This window comes from Alligator sinensis, unplaced genomic scaffold, assembly GCF_000455745.1.
Source record: "Alligator sinensis unplaced genomic scaffold, ASM45574v1 scaffold357_1, whole genome shotgun sequence".
Classification (NCBI taxonomy): domain Eukaryota; kingdom Metazoa; phylum Chordata; order Crocodylia; family Alligatoridae; genus Alligator; species Alligator sinensis.
The window spans coordinates 3,123,468-3,146,028 of record NW_005841942.1 but is presented as its reverse complement, the minus strand read 5'-3'; the positions used below and the strand labels follow the sequence as shown (position 1 = coordinate 3,146,028).

Genomic DNA, 22,561 nt, shown 5'->3' with positions numbered 1-22,561 from the left:
GAAAGGGCCTAAATGTAACTGAACGGACATATGAGTTCCAATATGTATCACTGATGATTTAAAAGGCATTATTTATTCCTCTTAACCAATGCACCAGCATGAATCCATAGCTATCCTAGACTGGTGAAGGTACTGTACTGTCTTTTGGATGAGACACAATCAAGGCTCTAAGTTGTTATCAATAAGGTCTTATGACACTTCTTATAAGATAACAGTTAACATAAATTTTCCTGGACAACCCTTGACAATTTCACTCAAACCATCAGAATTTCCCTGCAGCTCGTATTAAATGATTTTTTGTTTTTGTTTTAAAGTCCTTTAAGAATGTTGCTCGCTTCCTCCCCACAGCTGGTAATGTTTCAGTTGCAGGTGAAGTGATCCCCTTATATACAATCTATACAGTGCTGCTGGTTTCCTTAAAATGAAAAACATTATGAAGATGTAGAGTAGCATTATATTGACATTTTCCTTAGTTTTAACAATATGTACTGGAATCACCTATACAAAACCTACTCAGTAACCACAGTGAGCTGTGGCTATTCAGATAGTCTCTTTGCTCTTTTTATGTTTAAATGTCAAAGTTACCTCTATCATTAAAATTTTGTTTTATTTCTAACTTTACATCACAGCTAAGACAGCTAGGAAGACAACGCTTTCTTCTTTACTCACACATCCTTCCTCTGTGCCATGAAATCATCTGTCCTAGTGCCAGAAGTCTAAATGGAGTGTACAGCAAGTTCAAACAGAGGAGGCTGATGGGAGTCCACTGCCAATTCCACTCTACAATCACAGCATACTCCCAGAGCTCCATTAGCTGCCTGCAATCAAGAGCGGCTGACTCAGTTCTGCTTGCTGTCCAGGTTTAATAGGTTCAGCTAGTTAATGAGCAATGGCTAGATTGCCTTCCAAGACTTCACATCATTCACAAAGCAATTAAGTGTACACCTCAGTTTCCTGGAGGAAGTAGAGAGTAGTGCCTTGCACTAAAAAGGATAAATACAATCCACAATGTTCAAAACTCATGTGCAACATAGTAGAAAACTGCCATAATATTCACTGTCCTTAGATATCAAAAAGAACATGTAATTACTCTTCTGTAAATGTATGCCTGTCTGTAAGCTTCCTATGCCTGTCTGGAATTATGGACTGTTTTCACAAGGTGAAACCAAGTACTTTAAATCACTGGGAAGCACCCCCCCAAGTTCCTGAGAAAGGTAGACCTGGGAGCCATTATAAATACATCAGCTAGGGAAACAAAGGTATTTAATGTGAAAGAAATTTCAAAGACAAATAATTTTTGATGGGAGGAATTCAAATCACAATAAATATATTCGAGGTTTCTAATCTCAAGGTAGATATTATCCTCAAACCGACAGACACAGAAGCAAGATCATAGCTTAACTGAAGAATAGGATGCAGTGTCCCCGAAGTGAAAGGCTACTGTAAGAAAAACAAACTGGTTGCTCATACACATACTCCCCCCATGCAGTTACTGCTGTAGTTACACATCCTAAATCCTTGCCTCTTCTCACTTAAAAGTACTAAAACATGAGATGGGAGCTTCTCTGGTGGTGCTTAAGAGCATTAGTGCACCTTTCAATACATTTGTTGAGAATGTCTCAGTACACTACAGAACCCAATAAGTTCTTGAATTAAATATTTCCCAATTCACCCTGACATTCACCCTTTTCATTCTCGTGTCCTCTTTTTAAAATTTTGTGTCTGAACCTGATAAAAGATGGAATCATACTGACTGGTGGCACCTGCACTGCCTCCCCCAGCCTTCTGGGGTCATTACAGCAGAAGCTGCCTTCTCCGTATGTTTAAGATGCATTAGAGATGTATGATACTGCTCCCTTGCACAAGCCAACAAGCCAAAGGACAATTTAAGACAGAGTAGGGCAGAACCAAGAGGTTGGCAAAGACAGCAGTTGCAGGGGGGCAGAAGCTGTGAATATAGTGGTACATGGCCACTATCTTTTCTTAGACAGCACAAATACACTGTTTGCCTGTATGCGTGACAGTCACTGAAGTCCAGAAAATTTAAAGGTTATTATACTTTTAGCAAAAACCACGCTCCTAAACAACAACTACAAAAAGGCCTCATGACTTACTGCCTTAGATAAAGCAACCAATAAACCCACTCTAGAGAAGCAGTGTTACATAGGGGAATCAGATTATCAGATTAACTGCATAAATGTAGCTTCAGTGATTACAGAAACATTATGACTTAACTTTGATGTTTCAGCTGAAGAAAAATGTATGGAGAAATTATATGTTCACCTGCTTATTAGAAACCCAAGGTTCAATTTTAGAAAAAAATTACTAATAAGATTAAAAAGAAAAACGAAAAAGACTTGAAAATTAACATGCAAGGGGAAAGTGATGGGACGTATGCACAGCAGAAGGGTTATGATCTTTTGTCCTATTATTTCTCATCTCCTTAATGCATGCCTTCCAAATTGGTAAAATATTTGTGGGATAAATGGGGCAGACATGGTTTTGCATTCCAAAAGATCAATTTCCCTTTGCTGCATAGGGCTAGGGAGGCCACCCATGAAAAGAAGGCGAGCAAGGAGAGGACCACTACTGTGATGATCACATACTAAAAGTCCCATCAAAATAAGTTAACATTAGTTCACTACTGTGAACACTTTCCAGGCAGTCAGACATCACTAACAGTCCCAAGAACAGTACCACGTGCTGGCAATATCAACACTGGAACCTGCTAGTACAAGGGTAGGCAACCTGCAGAATACGTATCACAGCATAACACACGAAGGCATTTTGCTTGGCTCGCGTGCCTTGGGGCAGATGGCAGGGAAGGGGCTGGGGCTGTGCTGCCACAACAAGGATCAGGCCCCTCATGGCTCCCCTGCTGTCCACCTCTGGCACGCCAACATCTTACAAATCGAGATTGTGGGAGTTTTTGGCACTCTGGTCAAAAAACATTGCTGACCCCTATGTTAGTAAGTTGCATACACTGTGAGCAATGCTAACGGCTAACTTTAGGTACTTCATTTTGTTCCCACACTTCCATGAAAGTATCAAAACATCAAAAGCTAAGACAATTTTAAATAACAGATCACCTGTACTCAGAATATATAATAATGATCTTTTTTAAACAGTTCCATTCTCTGCCCCCACACTCGATGGATTCAGAGTGAGGAGAAAAGGGTAATCCTAACCTTAGAGTAACAGAAGAGCGTTTCAGGAATGGCTGAAATTCCTCAGCACTGGGCTTGGTAAAAGCAGCTAAATAAAACAGCTGAGCCTGCAGTTGTATCCACACGTTTGTTGAAGTGTTTGGATGATTCACACTGAGGTCACAGCTCAAATTAGAGCAGAGCATCTTGAATTCAAAACACGTGTGAAATACGATACACACTGAGCTTCCAGGTCATGACATGGCAAAACTGGGAGGTCACTCACCAAAGAAGATACCAAATGTGGAGATTGCAGGGTATGTTGGCCAGAGGAAAAACTGGATGACCTTGTACCAATTAGCTTAAACTGTGAGGCAAGAGTTAACACTGAGGAATCTTGCAACACTGTTTATATCCTTTCACCACAAACAGGTGTTGGGAAGCCCAGGGTAAGAGGGGCCTGTGGATAAAAAAAGAAAGAGGAACCACAATTGGTTTTACTTGACCTATTCAGACAAAGTTGTTTTGGTTTTTTCCTTTTCTTTCTAACATACAGACAGTTTTATTTTTCTTCTTTTTTCTTGGAATCAATACTGATGCTGAAATGCTACTTCAGGCTGTCTGACAAATAAAGGATATACATCATACCACTAGCAGTTTAGATTAGGTTACACTTTGCTGGTAAGCAATTTCATGATTCGGTGTGGGGGGAGGAGATGGCAGGTTTCTTAATAGGTTTTAACTGACATTTTTGTTACGCTTTTAGGGGGAAAAAAAACACCTTAAGTATATCCCTTATTCCATCACTGCCCAAATTGTACCATTTACCATTTGAAAAATGGAGGAATAAAGGAAACATAAATCTATCCTATTTAACATCTCTACCCAAATTCACCTCATTTTCTTCTCAGTCATTCTGCATGCATCTGAAATGTCTGCAGATGTGAACCTAGAGATTTTGTTTAAAAATGCTTTGACCCACAGATTTTTCCTTCTCCTGCTGCTTTTCTTCATCCTGCATACCAGCCTTTCGCTCCTTTCTTCCACAGTTCTTTGTTGCTGAATGTCAGGGTCATCAGTGTCACAGTCTAACATGATTTGTGTTGCTGACATTACACCAGTGCTCTAAAGGAAGCAGGCAGAGGGCAGAAAAAAAAAAAAAATGCAGCCATTTTAGGAGGGAGTCAGGCTAAAATAGACATCAGCAACCTCCCACTTCTAATTAAAATAAGGTTTTTGTACCACAGCAGAGCTGTGCTGCTTCTAAGCAATCTCTGTATTTCCATGTCTATAGAATCAACGTATTTCTGCCTCACCCACATATATCTTTGAGGTGTGTTCCTATTCTCCGAGATTAAAGCCAAGGACTGGAAAAAACAGATAAAGCCTGAACCTGTGATTCAGCAGATTCTAATGTTCAGAAGTACCACAATCTGTGTACTATTGAAAGATAGCAGCAGTCCATTACACGTATTGATTTGCAGCACTTTGTCAGCACTAATGATGTTATCTCATTAAAAGAGATAAATGCCCTACTATTCTACCAAAAGCATCTGCTTCTTATTTTGTTCTTTTGCTGCAGCAAAGCCATCAGCAGCAGCACAATGAAATTAAATTGAAATCCAATGCAAAACCTGCATAAAGAGGTGTTTACTATGATTTCTTTTGAACTAGGTTAGTTCAGTTTTCTTACATGGTACTTCTGTTTGAGCTATCTGCTGGGTATACCAAGGTGGGTGGGGGAAGAAATGTGTTGCTTTTAATTTGGAAAACTCCATGGAGCAGCAGGTCTTCTCTAGTTGAAGTTTTCAAGCAAATAAAAAGAGCTAATTTACAGTTTCTCAACATTACTAGTAGTTAAGCTTCATGCTAAAATGTGACATGGTTGTAACTTCCATCAAAAGAGGTGAAATTAAATAAAAAGTGGCAATAATTAATTTGGTTTATTAACACCAAGCAACACATTGCCATGTGCAGTGCAATGGTTTTGTCTCAACAGATTTCTAGTTAAATAAAAAGGTAGCAATTTACCATAATGAATGTTTTATACATAATTCCTTTGTGTATATGGTCTCTCAAGTACACATTATTAAAGTCTATTAAACTCTCTATTTAGCAGAATTACCAGTGCGTCTTTTGGGAAATAACTACAATGAAGCAGCACCAGTATTTAAATTACAATTGTTTAATATTCTTTTCCTAATCACCAATCCAGGTATCTACTTTAAAGTGATGCTGGTCTATTTCCAGAGTGGCAGAACATTTCCCAACTATTGGGTCATGAACCACCCACAGTGGTATACTTAAAAAACAAAGCAAAATTACTATTTTAAACCATCTTAAATTTTAAATCACTAGTATTAGAGGTTGCCACTGCCCTAAAACACTAAGCGCCTCTTCCTAATTTTCCTTAATGTAATGTAGTGTTTTACTGCATTGGCTAGTTTCAACTATAATTAACCATTTGCAGCTGTATCATTTGTTTCAGTATATTTGTGTCTGGGAGGCACTGACCTGTATAAACTAAACTCAGTTTTACCAGTAAGGCCCTATTACTGCAATGACATTATGCAGAAAAAACCCGATACCTGCACAAATACCCCAACAACTTTAATGAATGTTTGACTACAGAGTCAATTATGGAACCTACATATGTGATTGAGTTTGTCTTGCTCAGTGACACCTCTTGGAAAAGGAAACTCTGTTACTTGTGGAATACTAAAAGGAGCAGCTTTTTGCTTTTGTTATTCACCCTTCTCCTAATTTCCTCCAAACTGCAGCAAGCTGGAGTTACTATTAATCTTTCTGCTTTTTTTATTGACCCATGTTATGCTCCAACACAACAAATTTAAGTTTAATATTAACCTTTTAATTTTGTGAAAATATGTAACTGCTTTCTGCAGTGGCAACAGGAGCTCTATTTTGACTGGAAATAAATTTACTAAAAAAACAGAAACTACTGATTAAGTTACTACTGGTTAAGGGCTGGGACTCAGGATATCTGAGTTTGGATCTGTCAGACTTCTTACATGACCATTATCAATTAATAATTTCTAGGCCTCAGTTCCTCTTCAGTACAAGGATATTTTCTAATCTTACACAGAGGTTACATTCATTGACACTCCTGAGGCTCTGAGATATGACAGTGAAGATCTCCATGCAAGTACCTAAACAGATGAACAGACAGCTTGATTTGAAATCAAGCCACCAGCAGTTTTATAACCTCAACATCTATTTAAAATTCAATTAACACCAATTTGTAAGACGTCATCACTATGACATTTAGCAAACAGAATACAGTATGATAGATACGGAGCTAAATAGACACAGAAATAGAAAAGACTAAATGCTTATACAACAAAAGAAGTAAGCAGGAATATGATAGAGCTCAATTTTTTTGTTTGCTGATGACTATTAGACTTAGAAAATTCATTGTCATCATCATTGGTACCATCTAGTTCTAGCTTCTCACTGGACATGACAATATGCTATTTTCCATCATCTTTCTTGCATTCCAGGACCCCAAAAATTCATAAGAGGAAGATCAACCATGATTTCACCAGATGTTCTGGGGAGAGAACCCTAGTAAAAACCACAGCAAAAGGGTTTCCATTTTTGACCTAACACAAACACCCTGTAAATCAGTGTACAAAAAAAAAAAACAAACCAAAAAACCAACAAACTTCTTTTCTCAAATTACAAACCATGGGCCAAACAACACTCTCAGTTACACAAACACAATCCCAATGATTTTGCTGTAGTTACATGTGTAATCAGAGCAAAATGTGTCTTTATTTGCAATGGAAGGTGACTCATTAAAAAAGGAGATATTTCAAGTGAGTATGAATAGCATAGCTCAAAGAAATGAAATCTAGAAATCCAGTTGTTTGTTTCTATCACAGCCAGTTGCCAAGGAAAAATCATGTAACAAGTCTCTTGGTTAGGAAGGACAGTATTCATTTTAAAATGACATATTTAATTTTTTATTATTTATTAAGCTTATTATTCTACTATACATCAGAAATTTAATCAAGCATTTATATATAATCCCAAGGAACATCACATACAGAATAAGAGAAGTACACAATATGTTAAAAAAGAACCTTGTTATTATTCAACCTCCTAGCTTTTCATTACAATACAGACAACGTATCTCTACCTCTGCCATGCTGCCACTTTGTCTGACAACTTATGTTCTGAAGTGCTAAAACAAATTCACCCTGTCCCCACATTTACTGAAAGACATTATACTCCAACTCCGCTAAAAGTAGCAGTGCTGGAACCTAGGAACCTCGCTCTACTGTAGTCCTTAACATTGCTGTTTTCCAATCAAGACTAAATTAACCAACTACAAGTTATGGGCCAATATTATGGGTAAATATATATAAAAAAAAAAAAAAAAGGAAATTTTTACTCACTGGCCTGCCGTCACCTCCACTGCACCAGATTTGTTTTAATTATGCATGATACACTGATCATCATCACACCCAAGTACCTATCCTGCTGATTGGTAGTTAATTTCAAGACCTACTCAAATATGATGACAGTGACTAGCAGTAGGAAGACCATTCCAAGCTAGGTCTAAGGCAAGTCAGTTTGGGAGCTGGGGGAAGAAACTAGAGCTGCACTTGAACTAGGTATTTATTTAGTTAACCTATAAGGTGAACACCTGCCCTGCCTTCTGCTTCCTTTTTGAACTATGTAGCCAGGGCCACACCTATTTTACAGTTCTGAGCAAAATACAATGTTTCTGCCCTTTCCACCATTAACTTACTAACTACACCAATGAATTAGAAGCTGTTGATCACTAATCAGTTCTAGAAATAGCCCCCCTTCTACAGTCAAAAAAAAGTGCAACTGGCATCAGGCAACCAAAGATGTGGTAGCTGTAGTAGATCATGTTAGGCAGTACATAGATCTGTCTTTTAAGCTTGCACTCTCAAAATACACTGTAGCAAGAACTGAATATGCCTCACTTACCTCCTGTGTGCAGTCCTAAATCAGCAAGACCTTCACAAGGATACAATCAGAGCATTTGTAGATCTGAAGTCATGTAATGCAAATAAGACTAAACCTGCTCCAGAAGTACCTCATGCAGTCAGTGGTGACAACTGGAAGAACTTAACTGCTTGAAGGCATTCTAATGTCTATTCAGATGTTCAGACAAAGATGGTAAAGGACAGCAACAACATGAACTGGTCCAGCACAATGCAAGTATGAATTAATGGCAGTACAAAAAAAGGCATAGCTCAAACCAGCCCATAGACAAAGAGATGGTGTATAGGAGCTTAAGATCATAAGAAGGTTGAGTTGGAAGGGACTTCACAAGATCATCTACATCAGCCCCCTGCCCTTGGAAACTTTCAAGGATAGAGATTTCACATTTCATTAGTCTGTTCCAATGCTTCATCATCCTCATTGGCATAAAGTGTTCCTCCTGATCTGCAAACTAAATTTCCCTCACTGAATCTCGAAGTTCCTAATCCTACTCATATGGTCACAGAGAAAAGCCCATCTCCATCCTCTCTGTAATTGTCCTTCAGGTATTTGAAGACTGTTATCAAATCCCCCCTTCAGTCTTTTCTTCCCCAGAATAAAATAACCCTAGCAGTATTAGACTTTCTTCATAAGCCTTGTCTCCCAGGTCCCTAATCATTTTTGTTGTTCATGGTAATTATGTCCTTCTTCCCAAAAAGTAATGGCTTGGCCATCTCTAGCTTGTGACCAATCTGAACCTCACATTCAAACAGAAAACTACAAAGTGAAATTGCTGAACTATTTCAGCATTTAATTAAAAAAATAAATAAAAGCAGCATAGAAAAGCAGCTTATCTTCCCATACATGGCATTCCCTTTCACCTATCAACCAGCAACAACCTGGAGTCTCATGAGAGCAGCCATTCATGATGAAAAGGAATATTTAGAAGAAAAAAAAGGCAACATTTGCATGAGCAAATGAGATATCAAATTCATTATTTATGATGGGACCACAGTAACCAAGAGCCCTTAAATAAAGAACTGAGCACTAGTGTAAGTGCAGTTTGAACCCAATTTCTCATTATATTAATGAGAAAGATCTTCTACTCTTGCTCTCTGTCGCCCCCATGCCCGTTCTCACATGCACCAGCTAAAAAAAAAGGGTAGCGGGGGGAATCGTTATTAGCCCTAAAACAAGCAGATTAAAGATTTGCTGTGGAAAAGGCAACTGGAAGTTGTTCAAAACTAGCAGAAGTCCATGATGCTGAAAATGCAGCTACAGAACACCAGACATTAGAAACTAATCCAAAAACGTCTTTTGTACCACCATTTGAGTAACACATCTACACATGCATTAATGTGCCTTTGCTACTGTGCATTAAGTTTAGTACCTTTAAGATGAGATGCTACATAAATGTAGAGTAGCCAGCACCAATGCGTAGTAGCAAAGGTGCACGGTCTTTTTGTGATGCTTAATGCACAGTAGATCAATACTACTGTGCATTAGCACAGTTTTTGCCATGACACACTAACGCACAGTAGAAGTAGTCTACAGTGCATTAAGCGTCGCATGTAGACATGCCCACTATCACGAAACCATCCAAAGTAATGTAAGACAAGATTTTGTTCACTGGGTACAAGGAAAGAAGAGACTCTTTTGATAATATTCTTAAGGTAGAGACTATTCTACAAAAAAAACAAAACCACAATATTAAAAAAGGAAGGTTATTTAGCTAATCAAGATGATTCAGCAAGAAGGAAACAGTTGTACCCATGAGGAGATCTAGCTTTTCTTTTTAGTTCTGATTTACAGACCTACTGAGCGATTTAAAAAACCGTTAAACTCTGTGAATCTTCTGCAAAATATAGGGGTCTCCCAATCTTAAAATGAGGGTTGGAAGAGGAGATTTATGAACATTTGGGGACATTTATGAACACACAGACAAACCTATTTATTTAAAACTGAACGGTGATAGCAGTTATTCTCAACCAAGGTGATGAGGCAACCTGGGGCGGCATGGGATGCCATGCAATATTAGCACTGTTAGGTATGCAAACATGTACATGTGATTCATCTGATGAATCCAGAGATTTCAAATAGAAATCAATTCAAACAGGAAAACAGCCTGACCTGCCGTGGTCTGAGCTCTTGGCAACAGAAGAATTGCTGTATGATTACTGAAAAAATAGTAAAACCTAAGAGAGCTGGCATTTTCCAAGAGGTGTCTTGAGTCTACAAAGGTTGAGAACCATTGGAACAGAGTATCTGTATATCTATTACAGCTTATATGGAAATCTGTCTTCATCATAATTTAAGAAGATTCACAAGCAAACCTTGAAAGGTACCCTTGCCACATGCTACATAGGAATTCAGCAAACCTTCTATATGTGTCACATTGCCCATTTGGGCTGGTGCACGACTGCCAATAAACAAAGTTTAATCTCTGAAAAAGCTTTTGCCTTTGCTGTGTTATGGGATGGATGGAAAGAAATTTAAGCTTGTTTGGTCTATAGAAGGAACTTTCTGACAGAAATTCAAGCTTGCTGATCCCTAGATGACAAGCTCTTCATAAGAGTTTAGCTTGCTCCGAGATAAGAGAACTATTCTGTTCAGAGATTTTTTCAGAATGGATTCCAAACAGCTTCAGGCTGTTAGAAGGTAAGGCTGTCCAGAAGGCTCAACGTAAGAGGAGGAAAGGGAGGGGGGAAATCATAGTTAAGGAGATTTGGCTGCAACCAGAGAAGCAAAGTATCAGAATGCATTTTACTGTAGTTTTAGAAGAGTTCTTCTAGCCTGATACAGTGACAAAATGCAGACCTTTGGGCATGAGGAATTTGCCTCTGTTTAGTGCATTGAGAAAACTTCTAGGGAATTTCAATTAAAGTCTCTCATTAGAATGCATCTTCAATATAGGCTATCCTGCAGATCTATACATAAAACTTCAGGAAACTGCCATAGGCTGACACACAGAGCCGGGTGTAAGGGTAATTTTTTGGTCCAGGGACATTTGAAAATAAATAAATAAAAGCACACATGCTTATGAATCATATAAATGAACTCTTGTAATATGAGCGGGGTCACCTGCCAAGGTCACCTGGAAAATCACTGGCCAAGCCTTAGATCTGTCTGCTCCATGGGGAATTTATAAAGTTCATTCAAGTTTTCAGCTGGAGAGATTTTGGCACTTTGAGTTCAAAGTAAACTGTTGCTTCACTTATAAAGAGAACTAATATTCTTGGGTTATCTTCAGATATTTGCAACTATGGCCCATAAAGTCTGCCAGATTTTAGAGAAAAACTGAGGGTTAATCAACCTGACAGAGAGAAGCAAAAACTCTCCTCTTTTAAAGCCTCAGTAAAAAGGAGTACAATGGCTTCACTCCACATAGGAAGTATGAGCTTGAGAAAATTCTCCAAGTACTACACTGCTTTGTGAAGAGATATGGACAGGTCACGGATCAAATCTAAATTCTGAGAGTCCTGTTGATCCTGTGAGTCGCACCTAAGCGTAAAGTGTTTTCACCCCTTTGGTCCATCTCCTATCCTGGTGGAGCACTTGCTTGCCAGTTATATGCATTACAGACCCCTGATCTGGTGTGATGATATGCTTTATGTATGCCTATAGAGCTCTAACCGTCAGTGCTTGGCTTGAAGGCCCTCTCTACTCAGCTGCTTCTGAGAGAAAAATCAAGTTAACTTGAGTATCACCAGCAACAGAAGGAAGAAAACAATTTATAATTCCTGTGTAGAAGTGACAAGCACACACAAAAAAAGAAAAGTGTTGTGCTGTGATTGGCAGCCACCTGCCTGTTGATGTCACCGGTAAGAAGTAAATGCTGCTTACTGCATTGGTAGCACAGTGAAATACAAAGCAGCCACTCCTTCATGGAATTCTTCAGGTAAGAATGAAGCTGTCAAAAGAAAATGCATTTTAAAGTCTTACCAGTCCAACACCCAGAAGAGAAAAGTTGCTTATGGAAGCAATGAAAAAAAATATTTAAAAAGATGCCCTTTACCTTGTGTATGTGGCATAGACTGAAGTAAAGCGTGAGACTTCACAAAACGTGGAAGCACTCGATTTTTTCTTCCAGAATCCTCGTTTCCCAAAAAAGGCAGAGCCACTGTGAATACAAGTATGGAAGAAGCCAGTGACAGAAATTACCAGTATCCTGCTCCCAACAGTAGATAAAGGAACAGTTACTGAAACATGTCTAGTCTGGCTGGCTATCCAAAGTAGAGGCAAATGATACTATTCATGCTCTACATTTCCACAACAGAAAGAACAGAGTGGGGTTTTTTTTGCTCAAAAAGAAATTCTAAAAAGTAGGGGACCGAAAACAGACTGAGATTAGTCTCTTGTTAACAGACAGTGGATTTAAACAGATAACTAACAATACTAAGAGGAGTTACAATCAGATATTCAAGAGAGCTTAAAAGGGGAACAAAGTGCCAAAATCTTCTTGAATTTTGGCACCTACCTACATTCTGTGCCTTTGAAAACTGAGCTGAAAATCCCCAAAAAACAGATGGGAGACTAGATTTATAAAGTGGGAACTTAACCATAATTGCAATCCTCTGCAACCTCATTTAACTTTGTTCACAACAATGAGAAATTTAGTATAATTATACATTTTGTTTAAAAAAAAAAGAAAGAAAAGAAAAGCAACTTCAGCAATTATGCAAACAAATAACAATACTACCCTTATGCAGGAACTTACAAAGCCATTTGTAGTTATTAATTATTGAAAGCTATTGTGCGGTGGCTACCATTTATTACACTTCAGGTTTCACACAGACTCTCTCTCACCATTTACATTGTTCTTCTATCTTTGTTTTCTTTTCACCTGCTGTCTTTCACCTTAAATAGTAACTGGCCAACTGGAAGCTTTAGGGGCAGGAACTCTTTTTCTTGGAGCTGTGCACTGCTTAATGCATTAGAATCCTAACAGCTTCTCAGGTACAACCACAACAATTAACATAACATAATGAAGAATAAAAATTGCACAAGCCTGACATCTCTCTCAGGAGTGAAGTATTTCTTCTGTTTTACAGGAGAGAAAGGATAAGAGGTCTTCTCAAGTGAAAAAACAAACAAACAAAAAAAAACTTTGCAGTGCCAGAGAGAAGAGAACCCAGGAGAAAATTCAGATGGACTATTCTCACCAAATACTCTATACCAGGGGGGTTAAAGATACTGCCTGTGAGCTGGATCTGGCCTGCAGAGCCTTATCATCTGGCCTACGGTGCTGCCTGTTGGTCTCAGACCAGCCCTGAATGCCACATGAAGCATACACCCGCACTGGCTTCTGGTATGCACTGCATGTGGCACTGGACCAAGTGCATGCACTGCACATAGCATGCTGTGCCACTCCAGGGGGCATATGGCACCTGCATGTTGGATTGGGGCCCTGCGTGTTGGATCAGGGGCCTGTCTAGATTGGGTGCACAGCGCCAGGGTCTGCATGTAGTGCATGGGCCTGGAGTATGTAGGATATGTACCCAGTCTAAGGAGTACACTGGCTCTGGCATGCAGGGCTGGTCCATGGCTCCAATCCAGCACACAAGCCAGCCCAACACCTCTAATCCAGCCCATAGGGCTGGAGGAGTTTGATATCCCTGCTCTACACAGATTATAATCTGGGCCCCATGAAATTCTGCATTACTTCAAAAATAGAATAAAGGAAGGACTAAAGGGGAGTGGGGGGTAAAAAAGGAGGCTGAGCTCAGCTACACCCAGAAAGAAGAGGAACACAGATAAGAAAAAAGTCCAGAACAAATATTTGTTCTAGAAGCAAAGCAACTCATTCATTACAACTAGACAGCATGTAGACAAGAGAAGCCTGCATGGGAATGGGACAGAAATAGCTACTAAGTCAAGATTTAAAGTAAAAAAAAAGAAAAAGAAAACACATACAACCTCCCCCCTCCACAAACCCTAGGAGCACTCTTCATTTTTGTTAAGTAACTTAATTCTTTTTGATTACGTGCTCTGCATGGAACTTGCTTATTGCATATGCAATCAAATGATTCTAAATCCCAGACTTGGATCCTAATCTAATTTTCAATCTTTCCTCTAAAAACCTTTTTGCAGCAATAATTTTTTAAAATATGGAACAGAAAAGTTACACTTTAACCGCCCCCCTCCCCCCCAATAAATATTGAAAATCTTTTAAATACGAAGCCTATGCTTATGGCTATTCTGTAAATTATTCAACTTAATGTTTAAGTATTCATCAAAACAAAGGGTTGCAGCTCTGGATAGAGTTTCAGCTGCTCAAGACAGTATAAGTAACATCTGATTTAAGTGAATAAGTGCAGTCCATTTTCTGAAGTAATGAAGAGCATAGTGTAACCAATTCACAAATGAAACAAGAGCAGAAAAAACCTGCACAAAAAAACCCTCTGCTCTGTTATAATAATTCAATTGTGTATTGCATCTGCTTCAAATTCTGCATTCTACCCCTCTCCCCAGCCCCGCCCCCGGCCCCCCATACACACTCCCCCTCCCAAAATACACACACTCTCTCGCAAACACTCATCTCTGGAAAGAATTAACCATGAATAGCATTCCAAATTTCCATGCCCCTCGTCCCCCGCTGCCCCAGTCACGCTGGCATCAAGACAAAGCAAACTCCTATTGCATCACGGAGCAAACTCATTTTCTATCAACCTTCCAGTTTGTAGTTTACGGCTACTGTAAGCGAGCACTGTCAAGAGTGCATCCTTTCTTGTATGTGCATGTTTTTTATTTGAAGATTTTTTGTTGTGGAACGAGTAATCTGTTTTCGAGTGATTCTCTTCACTGGCTCCACCCTGCACTGTAAACTAGACATTACCTTATACAAGAATGAATCTGCTGCATTCCTCTGTCTAGCTGCCTCACAGCAGATTTCCTACAACTCACCAGCAGAATCAACAGCAGCATACTCCCCCACCCTCTTCTCCTCCTCCTTATTCCTCTCTCCCCCCGCTTTTTTTTTTTCACTGCCTCACTGTGTTTTTGTGTAAATGATCTCACATGACTCAACAAATCCATCTGCCTGGAGCAGGCCAAGTTTGGAGCCTTCCCAGGAGGGAGGAGAAGAATTGCTTTGTGGAAAGGACCTGGAGCTTTGCCCTTTCTCTGGCTCAAATTACCCGCCTGTCAGGCTTGACAGATTTGGCTAAAAATAAAAGGAAGCGGGCTGTGAAAAGCAGATGAATGAGCTCAGCAGTTCCTTAGATAACATGGGCCTGGTGTTGCCCAAAGCTCCCAAAGCAGAAACTTCAAATGCTGGGCATGTAAGTGCAATGCTGCAGTCCAGGTGAAGCTGCCCATTAAAGAAATGCTGCTGAAAATAAATTAGAGAAAGATTATATACATGCAGAGAAAAGAGCGCGTGCACACACAAGAAAAAGAGAGAACAAGTAGGAAAGATGATGTCCATTTTTAGCTTGTAAAAATGTGAAGAGTTGCAACATTTCCAATTCAGAAAGGGGTGGGGGAAGAGGACATTTTAAAGCTACATATGATGTCAACCTCTTGGTCTGTGCCAGCAAAGAGCTAAAAGTCATTTGTGTAAATGTATGCCCAGCGCCCGCAGTGGGTATTAAGCACTTAGCTTGGCAATGTAATGACACACTGTAACAATCTGTAATGTGAAGCAGTCAGCAAAGCCCTAGCTCTGAAAGCTATTTCTCCTAACCATTAACCATATGTTTGGCTCCTCAGCTATCGGAGCGGGTGTTCCAGCTTACCATCTGGTTTCTATCCACACAAGCAACTGTAAAGCATAGAGTATTTCCCCCCGGAGCCGCATGTTTCTTTCTCTCGCTCAGCTCCCTCCCAGCAAGCATTCTTTCTCATTCACCACTTTCAAAGCAAACTTTACCTCATATAGTGCCACCAAGGCCTTTACTATAATTACTCAAGAATGTACTGCTGCACTGTAAACAAGGCAGGGAACGGCATTCCATTTTGCAGACTGTACAGGAGGCCTCTCGCGCGCGCACACAGATAAGGATTAAAGCTGGCAATGCTGACACTCGATACATCATGTTAAAAATAGGTGCGCTCTTGACAGATCCAGGAGTTGCTGTGGCGCCCTTCAAACTCACTCGACTTTCTTGGAACTGAGCTTTTAAACACACACACACACACACACACACACACACACACACACACACACACACACTTCTCTTCTCCACGTTCAATTTGGATTACATCAACTTCACCACTACACTGCAGCAGGATTTCAATAATTAACTTAACAACAGAAATCTGGTAAATAATATATATCCTGTCCTCCAAACTTGGTTTCACAGATGCATCTATTTTTCAGAATGTTAAGGAACTTTTGAAAAATTAAGGGGAGTGGAAGGAGAAAGATATGGAGAAAGAGGGATGGAAAAATGCCCTTGTTTTCTGATTCTTAAACATGCTATGTTTTAAAAGTATAAATAACACCTTTATTTTTTAAAAAAATCTTACATTCTTAGAGGATTTTTGGTTCTAGCCATGTTGGTCTAAGGATATAGGCAGGCAAGGTTCTTGGAGTAGATGTGATATCTTTTACTATTTTACTCAGTTGGCTGAATAAAAGATACCACATCTACTCCAAGAACCTTGCCTTACATTTTTAGAAGAACTTGTACCATGCCTGTTTCATGAGGCAGGCATTTAACCACATGCAAAGTATTTTTATCCTGCTCTATTTCTGAAGTCACCAATGGGCAATCAACAGTATTATTTCCCTTTGGGGTCACCAGATTATAACAATAATCACCATATGTAAAGATTCACTTATTTGGTCACTGGAATATAAAAGTAAATCCCCTCCACTCTCCTTTCAAAGAAAAATTTCCACCTGGGAATGAGTCATATCATTCAGGTTACCAGTGGTAGAAAAAAAAAGAGGCTGCTGCAAGTGTAAATGTGATACATTTACTGTCACAAGGCATGCACTTATTAACCAGTACTGATTTCTTTTCCTAATATTGACTTTTTCCTCAATGAGTTTTCATACCAGCGTTGAGACAGCAATTAGTAAGAAACTGAGTGCTGTGGCAATATTAAAAAAAAAAAAAAAAAAAAAAAAAAAAAGTAGCTACTTTTTGGAATCTCAAATCTAAAACAATTCTGGTGTTCAAATGCCATTCTCTATCATTAATACTAAGTGTGCACAGCCATGATTGCATTTTCCCCAACATACCGAACAGCAACATGGACAGAACCAAACAAAGGAAATTCATAGGAATTACCCATTGAGAACTGCTTGACTTAAGCTGCCTTTTGTGCATATTAGTTTTATGGCGAGTACAATGACAACTCTTCAGTTTGCATTAAAATCCAGAAGTCTACACTGAAAGACACAAATGCCCTTGTGTTTTAGACCAGAGGGGTCTAAAAGGACCATTATAGGAACCAATACTGCAAGAAAATGTACATGTGAAAACTCTTGTGCTTATGAACTGCTCTAATGACTATATGATTAGCCTGAAGAATCTTGGGCCTCTCTATAAATTTCTTCATAATTTTGTTTGTAAACTTCGTTACTGAATGAACATGACCTTAGTTATTTTAAATCTGCTAGGGGAAAAGCGCAAAACATGTAAGCTGCTGGCCTAAATATGCTTTTGACAAAACAATCTAAATCAGTGAGGACACAATTCTGACATGTTTAAATGATTTTAGTCCCATTTTAAATGTCCTACTATCAAACGTTTTGTTGATGGTAGAAACCTAAAAAAACCAAACAAACAGCCCTCCTATGATATTCTGAAACGATAAAGGTCCAGGAAGGGTCTTTCTGGAAAGGATGGTCATGCCTCTGAAATGAACCAAAAGTCTTAGAAACTAAATGAAGAGTCAAGAAATGAAGTAAGAGATTCACAGATTTTTAAATGCCTGAAGGGATCACTAATCATCTAATCTGACCCCCTGCATAACATATGTTATAGGGCTTCTCTATATTGAATTCCTGCTTTGAGTTAAATAGCAGTGACTGGACTGCAACATATCGGGAAGGGGCGAGGGTGAGGGGGAGAACAATACAATCTTGATTTAAAACAGCTCCACTGATGAAGAATCCACCACAATCCCTCCTAAATTGTTCCACTTGTTAATGACCTCCACTGTTAAGAATTTACAACTACTTTCTAGTTTCTACTAATCTACTTTCAACTCCTAGTCACTAGATCTACTTATACTTTAGCTCAGGGGTGTCAAAAACATGTCCTATGGGCCCCATCATCTGGTCCCCTGTACTGGCCTTAGGTCTGTAGGTGACCCCCAGGTGGTGTGTCTTGGACCTCCCCAGCTAGTCTGGGACTTGCCACACATGATGCTTACTCTGGGTCCCAGACTGAAAGCAGCACCTGTGTCCACAGAGCATGAAACAGTCCCGTCAGAGCAGGTACCATGTGTAGCTCACATCCTCGACAAGCCAAAGCAGGCACCCCAAGTGCTCAATCCACCATGTGGAGGAAGAGAGAGAAAGAGAAGAGAGGGGGCCCAATCCAACCCACGGGGCTGGCCCCACACCATTCATCCAGCCCATGGACTGGCCCCACATCCCCAGAGACAGATGAGTTTGACATCCCTGCTTTAGCATCTTCGTTTACTGTTCAGTTCCTGAGCAATCATTCTGTCAACATTAAGTCTGGTTATTTTTTGAAATATGAATTTAAAAGTTGCCTCAAGGCGTCCAGTTTTGGGTTCCACAATTCAAAAAGGATGTGGAGAAGCTTGAGAGAGTCCAGAGAAGAGCCACGCACATGATCAGAGGTCAGGAAAACAGACCTTACAACGACAGGCTAAGAGCTATGGGACTCTTTAGCCTGGAAAAGCGCAGGCTCAGGGGTGATCTGGTGGCCACCTATAAGTTTATAAGGGGTGTTCACCAGGACCTGGGGAAACGTTTGTTCACCAGAGCGTCCCAAGGGATGACAAGGTCAAACGGTTTTAAACTCCTACAAGACTGTTTCAGGCTGGACATAAGGAAGAATTTCTTTACTGTCCAAGTCCCCAAGGTCTGGAATAGCCTGCCATCAGAGGTGGTTCAAGCACCTACTTTGAATGCCTTCAAGAGAAATTTGGATGTTTTTCTTGCTGGGATCCTATGACCCCAGCTGACTTCCTGCCGCTGGGGCAGAGTCCTGGACTCGATCTTCTGGGATCCCTTTCAGCCCTAATGTCTATGAAATCTTATGTGCGGCCTGAAACAGTCATGGAGGAGTTTGTGACCGTTCGACCCTGTCATCCTTTGGGGCGCTCTGATGAACAGATGTTCCCCCATATCCTGGTGAACACCCCTGATAAACATATAGGTGGCCACCAGATCACCCTTGAGCCAGCTCATCATAAGGTCTGTTTTCCTGACCTCTGATCATGCGCGTGGCTCTTCCCTGGACTTTCTCAAGCTTCTCCACATCCTTTTTGAATTGCAGAGCCCAGAACTGTATGCAGTACCCCAGCTGCGGCCTCACCAAAGCTGAGTACAACAAGAAAATTTCATCCTGGGATTTACTTGAGAAGCATCTATGGATGCAGGCCAGCGTTTTGCTTGCTTTACTAGCGGCAGCAACACATTGGAGGCTCATGTTCATCTTGTGGTCAATCATGACCCCCAAGTCCCTTTCGTCCATAGTGCTAGCCAGCGTAGCACTGCCGAGTCTATAAGCATGCTGTAGGTTTTTCCTCCCAAGGTGGATAACCTTACATTTTTCAGTATTAAACACCACCAGGTTCTCATCTGCACAATTCCTGAGCCTGTCAAGGTCTGCCTGGATCACCCTTCTGTCCTCAGGGATCACCCTTCTCTGTGGATGCTTTACCCCAGAGTTTGGTGTCATCAGCTAACTTGGCCAGTCTGCTCCTGACACCAATGTCTACATCATTAATGAAAATGTTAAATAGTATAGGCCCTAGGACAGAGCCTTGAGGGACCCCACTGGTCACAGGGCACCATGACGATTGACTTCCGTCAACCACCACCCTCTGGGTTCTACTGCAGAGCCAATTCCCCAGCCAGCGCATCGTGGTGAGGCCGAGGCCACAGTTGGCCAGTTTTGCCAAGAGGTGAGCATGGGATACCAGATCAAAGGCTTTTTTAAAGTCAGGACATCAATCTCTTCTCCCTTGTCCAGGTGATGGGTCACCTGGTCATAAAAGGAAATGAGATTGGTCAAGCAAGACCTACCTGCAAAAAACCCATGCTGGCTATCCCTCAGGATGTTGCCGTCAGCCAATCTGTTAAGGATGGCTTCTTTGATAATTTTTTCCAAGACCTTCCCCGGGATAGAGGTCGGGCTGATGGGACGTTGTGTACAAAATACCACATTAAGAATAACATTAAAAAGGCAAGGACTCAAAATTAGGAAACAGTGGGCACGTCTGCATGAGGCACTACATTGCTGTAGTGACATATTACGGTGATTTAGTGATGGTGGGCACAAACCGTGACACCATTGCTACATCACCATAGCAACAAGCTATAGCATGTCACTATGGCGATGTAGCAGCTAAAAATAACTGTGAGCCATCATTTAGTACATCCTTTAGGCTATTAATTCCTAAAGGAAGTACCAAATGATGGCACAGTAAAATAACTGCACTGTGGGGGCACATGTAGACACGCCCACTTAATACTAGTGCTAGTATTAACATTACCTGTGCAACCTTAATTTACTTTTCATGTGCATGATGTCTGAATTACATGACCATATATGATTTTTATTTTCGAGGCACAGGACAGACCAGTTGCAGGCAAGAATCAAGGAGAAAGGTTGTCTTCCATACAAGTCCTGCTTTGTTTGTTGTAGTAGTGAAGGAGGCAGGGAACTGCTGGGGAGGGGTGGGGATGTTAAATATTGCCCTGAAAAACTGGATTTTTTCTCTACCTCATCTTTACAACCTCTATGCCTGTGGTTCTCAGTCAGGTTAGACTCAAGGCACCCCTCAGAAAATGCCAGCTCTTAGCTTTCACTTCTTTTTAAGCTATGGAAAAATAATAAAGCCATTTTTTCCGTTGCAAAGAACTTAGAAAGCCCACAACAGGGCAAGATGGTTTTGACCGTGTGGATTCCCATTTGAAATATCTGGACTTATCTTGTGAATCATGTTTGAACACCTCACAATGCTAACATGGCATGGTACCCCATGGCTCCCTTGAAAGGATAGGTACCCCAGGGTACTACATCACCCTAGTTGAGATTCACTGCCTTATGCAGTAGTAATGGGATGAAATTTCATGGTGGCTGGAGGAAACACTACAAGGACATGTTGAAGACATACCTCAAGAAAACAATCAAGAGTTGGGAGGAGCTGGCTGCCAATGGACTCCAAAGGCACTACAAGCTCAACCAAGCAGGAGCCAGTTTCATGGTAAAGCCTCTTGCCTTTGGAGTGGAGAAGAGAGCACGGAAGAAGAAAATGGAGAAATCCCAGCTTGCAGCCTGCCTATTCTCCCCTGCAGAAAGACCTAAAACTTTTATCAGTGGGCCTACAGCTCAAGGATTGGACTCTGAAGTCAACCCAAGACCAGTCCTTGACCCTTGGTAGAGATCATCCTTGAATCGAGGGATTGCCAATAATGACCTATGCAATGCCATATAAGTAATTTAAACCACACTTTCCCTAGATGATCTTGAACTGAAAAGTTCCACACATTCTAAATACTTGAGTAGAAACCCTGGCAGCTGGTGTGCAGAAATACTAAACACAACTTTCAACACTGTGGGTGGTGTGGGTGGGGATGGGAGTTCCAAGCAAGTCTTACCTCATCCAGAGACTCAAAGATGCCCTGCTACTGCTGCTAGGTGCAGGGTCACCACACCCTGGCTACATCAGCAACCCAGCAGGGGATTGGGGCTGCTGTTGTGCAGAATTACCACAACATAGCTTCACCAACCTTGTGGCAAAGGGGCTGTGGAGGGCCATCCCTTCTAAATGTGCACTTGGGGCAAAGGCCTTCTTACTCAAGCCTGGTTATACTACTGTCAACAGGAGCTGTGCTTTTTATATATAGTGATACAAACACGCACACGAAAAGCACAACACTATTATATAGTGATTATATATCACTATATAATCCCAAGTATGCTGAAAAAAAATCAGATCCTAGGTGCCACAAATTTGGCATCCAAAATTAGTGGGTACTTCCAGACTTAATCTCCCTGCTTCAATCTCCCAGGTGTAAAGTAAGAACAACAGCGCACACTCACATGCTAGGGATGTTGGGAGGACATATTATTGGTGAAGCACTTGAATACGATTGTGATGAGTACCAAAGGAAAGCCTGGGAGGAGATTAAAAATTCCATCTTTGAAAGGATTTCAATAGTGTGTAGTACATAAGGCATGGGGCCAAACACTGGACAATGATGAGATAAAGCCCTGAATAGCTGCTCACTAAGTGAGCACAGTCCATTCTGTGCAATGAATGAGGCAGGGATCCTGCTG

The 22,561-nt window shown here is 40.5% G+C and overlaps 1 protein-coding gene across 11 annotated transcripts in view; it reads right to left on the bottom strand.

Annotated features, from left to right (window-relative positions):
* BACH2 (BTB domain and CNC homolog 2) overlaps positions 1–22,561 on the bottom strand; it is a 269,093-nt gene that overhangs the window by 199,770 nt on the left and 46,762 nt on the right. Inside the window, exons 1-2 of one of the 11 annotated variants that reach the window (XM_025199390.1) lie at positions 12,139–12,187; positions 11,967–12,033 (exon numbers count right to left, since the gene is read on the bottom strand). The exons of 9 other annotated variants lie outside the window; for them this stretch is intronic. The gene's annotated coding sequence lies outside the window, so the exon portion shown is untranslated. Of the gene's footprint in view, positions 1–3,188; positions 3,294–11,966; positions 12,034–12,138; positions 12,188–22,561 lie in introns of those variants that run through there. One more of the 11 variants, XM_025199391.1, reaches the window with a different exon arrangement.